Source organism: Pygoscelis adeliae, unplaced genomic scaffold (assembly GCF_000699105.1).
Source record: "Pygoscelis adeliae isolate BGI_AS28 unplaced genomic scaffold, ASM69910v1 Scaffold358, whole genome shotgun sequence".
Classification (NCBI taxonomy): domain Eukaryota; kingdom Metazoa; phylum Chordata; class Aves; order Sphenisciformes; family Spheniscidae; genus Pygoscelis; species Pygoscelis adeliae.
Window position 1 is genome coordinate 1,675,649 of NW_008825429.1, and position 8,895 is coordinate 1,684,543.

General features: G+C 44.1%; 1 protein-coding gene across 1 annotated transcript in view; it reads left to right on the forward strand.

Moving 5' to 3' along the window:
* The window catches only part of MIF (macrophage migration inhibitory factor (glycosylation-inhibiting factor)), a 12,447-nt gene that overhangs the window by 838 nt on the left and 2,714 nt on the right, over positions 1-8,895 (forward strand). The gene's annotated exons all lie outside the window — the stretch shown is intronic.

Consider the following 8,895-nt stretch of genomic DNA (forward strand, 5'->3'; position numbering starts at 1 on the left):
CCTGCAGCCTAGTGGTTACCGCTGAAGAAAAAAATAAGGTATTCAGCTTGCTTGGACATTTAGCAAAAATATCCATGTGACATCCTGCTACTTGTAGTCAAAACACTAGAGTAAAATCTGTCTGATGGTTTCATTACCAAACAGGAATTTTTACCTGCCAAAACCCATGGTGATATGCTACTGAGGTGAAGTACTGAAATACTGTCATTAAAGGTCTTATAAGGTTTTACATGGCTTTTATTTTCTTAATTAGTCCTGAAAGGACACTAGTCACTGTACCAGTTGTTTACTGAAGACTGTTGATGAACATGAAAAACAAAGTGAAAGCTTCTCTATACAGCTGTAAGCTTTATAACAACAAGCTACACAGTTGCTGTAGCAGCAGTAACTTAAGTGACTTGACCATAGATCTTTAGCAGCTTGGTGAAATACCCTTCCTACATATTCACTAGCAAACGAGCGTTTTCAGAAAATGTTTCTTATTTTACTTTGGGAGTAATGTTTTGAAACCCTAGAAAGAATGTTCTGGTGCCTACAGAAAGGACTCTGAGGGCTCCCCAGCAAACCTTTCTCTGCCCACTGGGACACCTGAAGTTCTTGAGCAGGTCTTTGCTCTTCATGGAAACAAAGTGCTCTGAAATGGTAGTCACCCCAGACTACTTAAGATGGCAACAGAGATCTCTGAACCCCTTAGCAATCGTTTGATAACTGCCACAAGTGGAAGTGCCCTGAGAAGGGAAGAAGGCGGAAAAATGGACCCAAAATTAAAAACCAAGTGGGATAACTGAAAATATTGGAACAAACTCCGGAATGTCTTAAAATGGTAAGAAGAAAATTGCGAGCAGCTGGCATGGTTTTGTCAAAATCAGGAACATTTTAAACAGTCCCACAGTAGTGTCTTATGCTCAGATCTAGTCAACGCTTCCAGTAATGACTTGGTAGACTGAGATGTACAGATGACAATAGCTTGTATGCACAGGAAACAGTAAGAATTCAAGAAGATAGTAAGAGATATCTTCTCAAGTCAAGAAGCTTTCTTTCAACAGCTGATTAATAAGTCAAACTGCACAAAAGACAAAGAATAATTCATTAAAGAGGAAAGGATTTGGCGAGCTATTATGGGTTACAACATGAATAAGAGTTAAGACAATGCTTGGGAGCAGGGAAATTTCACTTCTGTTGTGTACAAGGTAGAAGTAAGCCTCAGCAGGAGTACTCCATCCAGTCTCAGGCCCTTTACTTTGAGAAAGAAGTAGGCAGATTAGAGATGCACCAAAGGAAAAATGCTGAAGAAATAAGATAAGCAAGGTTCAACAGACATTCTGGTTCTTTGAGGAGAGAAGGATGAAGAGGGAGGCTGTTATGGAAGAGATGGGAACACTTTTTTTTTTTCCCTTCCTCAGTGGCATAAAGCAGCAAGCAGCCAGCTTAACTTGCAGCAAGATTTCAGCTAGTGCTTGGAGGAAAATTTTAAAAGTTTCTGTGACTTCCAGTTAGGTTCTGCATTGGACTTGCACCATGGATCCCACCAGTGGTGGGATGGTTAATAGTACTGACATTTCTTTGACCAATTAGAAATTCTCAGTTCAGCACTGATAATTAGAATATTTCTATTTGTTGTTGTATGGCTGTAGTCTTTAAAAGATAGTTGTATGTGTTTGGATGTTCTCATCAAACTGATTTGATGTTGAGTTAAAAAGCCAGTCGACCTGGAGAAGTCTGGTTCTACTGCGTCTCTTCCAGACAGATTGTTTGATGCTTGATAAAGGGGCCACTCTTTCTCTTGGGACAGTCATGGAGCTCTATGCAATCAACCACTCTCATTAAACATGTAGAAAATCAATCTCTGCCAAATTTGACCAAAGTTAGATATCTTGGGGAATAGTCAGAAGCATGTTTTAGGCTTGTATAAGCCTTGTCTCCACAGAAAGCAGGCTTAACTGTAAATGGGAGTAAGATCTTTCCCCCCCCCGCCCCAACACATGCAGTAATATAATGAAATTCTTATGTAAAACTGATGTGTTCTATTCCTCTCCACAAAAACATTTTTTTATCAGTTTAGCAGCAAACAAGTACTTGCTGTTGGGGTCAGCTGGGGGGGTCAGCTGGTGGTTCTTGCATAACAGGTCCTGAATATAAAGCTAGAGGCCAGGGCTGGGATGCAGCTGGAACAGGTTTGTGCAGCAGTGAGGAAGGGATATGTAATAGGACTTAGAAATATACAGGGAAGAACGAAGATTTTCTTTTTTTTTTTTTTTTTTAAGAGGACATGCAAGCTTTTCGTGACAGAGGAGGCAACAGGAAAGGGAGAGTCTCTTAGTTATAACACAGAAAGAAGGAACGGATTAGGATGGGCTGGAATGCAGAGCTTTCCTCTTGCAGGAAATGGTACCACTTGAAAAAAATACTGGTTTTTATTTTTAATCAAATAGGTTTTTTTTCTACTGGAAAAACTGTCTCGAACATTTTAAAACTGCTCTAAGAAGAAAATAATGCTGATTAACACTTCAGCTGGATTTTTTTTTTTTTAAATCATAATTTGCTTCCAGGGTAGATGTTAAAGGCGCATATGTACCTACATTTGGCATAAAGTTGAGAGCACAGGGTGTCCAGCCAGGGAAGAACAGGGCCAAGCAAGTGGTACCTCAGCAGGATGTCCTTGGCTTACCCTGTACTGCTGTGGTCTGATGCACCTTGCATCCAAACAAGCTGTAAATGACAGCCAAGGCTAATTACCCAGACAACTCCTGGTACTCAGGCTAGCTTGTTTTACCAAGAGGGTTAATTGCTGCTGAATTCCAATGCTGCACTGCTAATAAACATGGGTAAGAACAGAACAGAAGCCAGATGGATGCCAAAGGAACCGATTCCTGGGTTCCCCCATGTGTGAATCTGACACTGTGTATTAGCAGCAGGGAAAATTGCAGGCTGGCCATTAATATTAAACATAGATACTTTCTTTTATTTTTCCTGCTCTCAAGAACAAAAGTAGGATTAGGCTGTATTTTATTTAATGAGGGGGATGTTGATGTAGACCTCTGCTGTGTCAGTTCACATTTACCTCAGCAAGGAAGACTGCAGCAGGAGCCAGTGAGGCGCAAAATCTCTCTGGAACGTAGCGCGGCAGCAATGCAATTGCACACCCCCCACTCGCACTCGGCCTTCCTGCACAGGCGGGGACAGCCCAGTGGCTCAGAGGAGGTTCTGGAGGTATTGCAGGTCACTGAGCTCCCGGAGCACCTGAACTTTCTACCTAAAATTCAAAGTTGGTAAAGCTGATACTGCAGGGTCCTCCTTCCAACAGTGTACCTGGGTTGAGCATCCAGAACCCATCTTTCAGCAGGTAATTGGGCACATGGGGATTGAAGGCTGCAAGACAGCAGGCAGGGAAGGATCTTTGCCACAGGGTAACTTAAGAACAAGAGTGAAACTATTTGCATTTTAGTAAGTGGTAAAAAGCATCTCTGAGTGCCTGGGACTGCGCGTTTTTTGTTTTTTTTTTTAATTTTATGTGCTGCTAGTACCTTTAGTTAAGAATACAGCCGTTCTGTAATAGGTTAAAGAATTGTGATGGCAGTGCCTGTTACCAAATGGTATGTCATGGGAATGTGGTTCTATTTCATACCTTCTCATCTTTGTGACTTGCAGGAAAATATTTAGGAAGTCTGGAAGTGCAATGAAGTACCAGCAGGAGAATTTCAAAAGCATAACTGATAGGCATGCACCTATTTTCACTGCAGTTTAGTGTAAATAAATACCAGTAAATTCCTTTGCCATGTTAGGAGGAGTTTTGAAAATCTAGGAAGGTAAATAATATTCCTTTCTTCTTCTTCCAACAGTATCTAGCAATACAGATCTCTCCTGACCAGCTGATGTCCTTTGGTGGCTCCACAGACCCCTGTGCTATGTGCTTTCTCTACAGCATTGGCAAGATAGGGGAGCAGGAGAACAAGGTCTACTCCGAATTATTTTGTGACCTGCTTGTGACCTGCTGATCAAACAGTTGAAAATACCATCTGACAGGTGAGCTCATACAGCAACTTGTCTGACATGACTTTCCACAGATCGTTAAAACTATTAATCCCAGACTTGTCCTTTGCTGTTCCTCTGTTAACGTTCTGCTTGAAGAGGCTAAATGTCAGGTCAATAGAGCAACTCTCCAATTGAAAATAGGCAAGGAGCAATTGCATGAGCTGCAATGCCAATTCCAGAAGCTGTAAAACATCTCTTAAGGTGATGGAGGCTCAGGCACTGCACGTACCCACAGGTCTCATGTGCAAAAGCCCAGGTACAGACACAATAACCTGATGTTATTAAATTGATAACTTGAGTAACACGTACCAACACTTCCCTACTGCCTGTGGGGTACAAGTGGAGGTCTATTACAAAAGCTTCCACTTACACAAAAGCATTTCTAGTCCTTATCCTGAAGGTACACCAATCTGCTCCAGAAATGACTGTAAATAAAACACAGCATCCTGAGATCTCCTTAAAACAAGAAGTAGAAAAACACCAGGAACTCCAGAATGCAAGTAGACAAGGCATTAAAAGGGGGGAGGGAGGGAGGGAGGGTGTGGAATATGCAACACTCAAACATGCCTGCCAGAACTTGCAAAAGGAAATGTGTGACTTGCTGAGATGCAGTGCAGGCCTGTGAAGTGCAAAGCCCTGGGGGGACAGTCTACAATGTGGCTGTGTGTGTCCTGCTGCAGGAACACCCTGGCCAGCCTGCAGCACTCTGCTCTCAGCAGCTAACGGTGTCTGTCTTCCCTTTCAGAATCTATGTCAGCTTCTTTGAGATCAGTGCTGGCAACGTAGGCTGGAACACCACCACCTTTGCTTGAGGTGCCCTCGGGTGGCAGCAGCTTATTCCTGAACCCTCACCATGGTTTTTGAACGCTGCAGTTCTAGTCATGTTACCTGTATTTGGCACAAATGTCAAAGTCAGCGGTGCTCTAGTTGCTGCTACCCAATGCTGTTTTAACATCTTGTCTCCTGCTTAATAAAAGTAAAAATCCAGCAGGAGCCTCATGACCGAGACTGTCTTGTTATTCTGGAAAGGCCTGTAGTTGAGATGGAAGGTGCTTTCTCAAAATATTCCTGACCAGAAGCTTTTCTTTTTTTAAAACAGTTTAGTCTTTCGTGTGAAGATGAACACTCCATTTGGATATGCCTTTACCCTGTTCATGGTCAAGAGCCTGGCCAAATTTAAACAGAACTATCTTGACCTGATTTCAAAATACCTTTAAGTCAATAGATGTGGCATACAGCCCTCCCTTCAAAAGGAGGAAAGACATGATTGCCCCTTATTTAAAAGGGATGGACTGCAGACCAGGTCCGCCTTAGATCTTAACACTACATGGACCTCTAGCTGCTTAGCAGAAAAACTCATGCTGCAAGGGTCTCCCATGGCTCGAGATAGGCAGAGGGAATAAGTAGAAAAACCCACTGTTCACTGTTCCGCCCTCCCCTTTTCATCCATTGAACAATTTGCAGTGACAGTGGAGATTAGCACACAACTCAAAATGAGGCAGAGGCCAAAGTAATGAGTTAATTACAAAAGGAAGATTTCCATGTAAATACTTATTATTCAAGCCCTGGGTCAAATAAGAGCATTTGCTTCCAAAGTAAAATAGAAAGATTGAGTACAGATCTGTTTCCTGAATTTCTGAAATTAGGTGCATTGTGACTTTTTTTTTCCTGGAAGAACAAACCCATCTCACCCCTGTTCTGAGCTCTATTGTGAACATCCCATTTTGTCCCTAACACAGCTTGGCTTTGCAGCCACAGTCTTTAAATACAAGCCTGTACCTCAGCCTGCAAAAATGCTTTGTTGAGATAAGAAATGAAAGCTGCTTTGGTGAATCGAAGCAGCACAGCCAATGAAACAACATGCACTTAGCATCTAAGTACAGTGTATCTTATTAAATATTTTTCATTCCACTTAATGCCTTGCAGAGCTGCCCAAGGAAGGAAGACATGGCACGAGGTAGGTAGTCTTTTGGCAGAATTCACAGAATCATAGAATAGTCTGGGTTGGAAGGGACCTCTAAAGGTCATCTAGTCCAACCCCCCTGCCGTGGGCAGGGACATCTTCAACTAGAGCAGGTTGCTCAGAGCCCCGTCCAACCTGACCTGGAATGTTTCCAGGGATGGGGCATCCACCACCTCTCTGTGCAACCTGTGCCAGTGCTTCACCACCCTCAGCGTAAAAAATTTCTTCCTTGTATCTAGTCTAAATCTACCCCCTTTTATTTTCAAGCCATTCCCCCTTGTCCTGTCGCAACACGCCCTGCTAAAAAGTTTGCTGCCATCTTTTTTATAAGCCCCCTTTAAGTACTGATGGGCTGCAATAAGGTCTCCCTAAAGCCTTCTCTTATCTAGGCTGAACAACCCCAACTCTCTCAGCCTGTCCTCATAGGAGAGGAAGCCCCTAAACACAGCAGGGCTTTCCATGGGGAAGCAGTTTCCTTCTCCAGAAATCAATCTGCCTTCTTCGTAGAGCCACCTGCGCAAAGAATGCTACCTCCCCCTGTTCTTGCAGCCACAGCACCAGCATTCTCTGATGTTCTCCTGGCTCCTCCTCCCTGGTCCAGTTGCTCTGTGCTCAGGTTTTCACTGTGATGCAGGTGGGTATGTACAACTGCAACCTGTGAATGTCCCAGCCCTGCTGTTTGCAGTCAGCCTCCAGGAAAGGCTTCAGCCTGCCCCACGTATCTTCTGAAGTATTTCTGTGTGTCGTGGTTTAACCTCAGCCGGCAACTGAGCACCATACAGCCGCTTGCTCACTCTCCCCCCCCTCTGCAGTGGGATGCAGGAGAGAATCGGGAAAGGCAAAGGGAGAAAAATTTAATTATGGAAATAAAATAGTAATAATAATAACAATAATAATAAAAGAATATACAAAGCAAGTGATGCACGATGCAATTGCTCACCACCCGCTGACCGATGCCCAGCCAGTCTCCGAGCAGCGGCCCCCCCGGCCAGCTTTCCCCCAGTTTCTGTACTGAGCATGACGGCACATGGTATGGAATGTCCCTCTGGCCAGTTGGGGTCAGCTGTCCTGGCTGTGCCCCCTCCCAGCTTCTTGTGCACCTCCAGCCTTCTCGGTCGGAGAGCATGGGAAGCTGAACAGTCCTTGACTAGTGTAAGCACTGCTTAGCGACAACTAAAACATCGGTGTGTTATCAACATTATTCTCATCCTAAATCCAAAACACAGCACTGTACCAGCTACTGGGAAGAAAATTAACTCTATCGCAGCCGAAACCAGGACACTATGCTACATGCTTTCAGACTTACTCTCAGAGCATCCGAACCCTGAAATGTGTGTTCCTAGAGGTACCTCATGGCACAAGTACAATTAAGAGCACCTCTACCTGCTTACAATCCTTATACTCGCTAATAGGGAACGTAAAAGCTTTCATTGCCTCTGTCTCTGGCACATCATTAGAATGCTCTTTGGTATATTTCTGTAAAACATTTTACCTTTCAGTTTTTTGCTCTTAGATACATTGCTTCATTGTTCTTATTTTAATCACAAGCAATTGTGTTTTAAAACAGATGCTGTGCTTCCAGAAAATATATTATGAAGGCATGAGTGTGGAGCAATCACGTGAGGGAGGGGCGTGTACATACACACTGGTAGTTGGTTAACTTCTAAAAATGCATCTTTAGAAGCTATGAAAATGTTCGCACTGCTTCCTTAGACAAGGGGGCAAAAGAGAATGAAGTTGTGGACGTCCTTCCATTGTGTGGCAGCATGGCCAGGGTCTGTCGCTTTGGGCCCAGCAGGCCACAGAGCGAGCACACCAGTGGTGACGTTGCTCTCGAGTTTTTCTCCCTGCGCTGCCAGAATTCCCACCCTACCTCCATGCAACAACTCTGGGAGGCAGGAAGGTGGGAGGAATAAGTGGCATTACGCAATGGCAGGGAGCTGACAATATTAGTTCTTAATAGCACTGTTAATCACAAAAAAAATAAGCGCTCCAGTCCTGCCAGTTCTCAGCATTATAGCCTGTGCCACTCCAAAGTGTTTCCATACAATACCATCCCTTGTTCTTCGTTCAGGGCTATGTGTGTTCACGTGTAACACATATGTATGGTCAAGCTTTCTAGCAGCAGCAGTGCTGGGACGTTGTTAAAAATTAACACGTGCTCGATTCCTGTGTGTAAAACGTCTGTGTGGAGCAGGCTCTGGGCCTGATCCTCTTTAGCGTTCCCGTGAGTCATTTCAAGCAGCACAGCAGAGAGCTGCGCTGCAGTCACAGCAGTGTAAGAGGCAGGGTGGGGAGTCGTGCCCTCTGCAGCCTACGTGCATCGCATCACACAGCCCAGCCCAAGGCTCATCTCTCAGGCTGCCTCTCACCTCCGAGTAGACACGCACCATTTGATTTCTAAGCAAAAAAAGATCACTTCTGCCTTTTTCCAGTAGAAAAATATGATGTGAAAATGAGGATGGTGAGGAGTAATAGATCACTTTCAATTTGACTGAAAAACGTTAGAGAATAATTAACATGCTAGCAAGTCAGATGTTTCTGCTTACATCATGTTAAAGCTATGCACACAGTTAAAACAAAAAACGTACAAATGTGCCTTTATTTTGCAGAAGAAAAAAATTCCCTTCGGAGCCAGGGCAAGTATCCCTTTCTGCAACTGCCAAGCTGGGCCTCTAGCCCCTTTTCGACCCTGATCCTGCAAAAGGCAGTGGGAGTGCTACAGCAGTAGTACCACATGCGCTAATACCAGGTTATGTATGAACTGCCCAGCGCGGCAGGACTCAATTCCAAGGAGGAGCCTACAACATACCCTCAAAAAATACTCAACAGGAGTAACAAAGCAAACGAATAACGGCGGAAAGGGGGGAGAGTTCTGGCCGGGACGCTGCCGCGGGAAG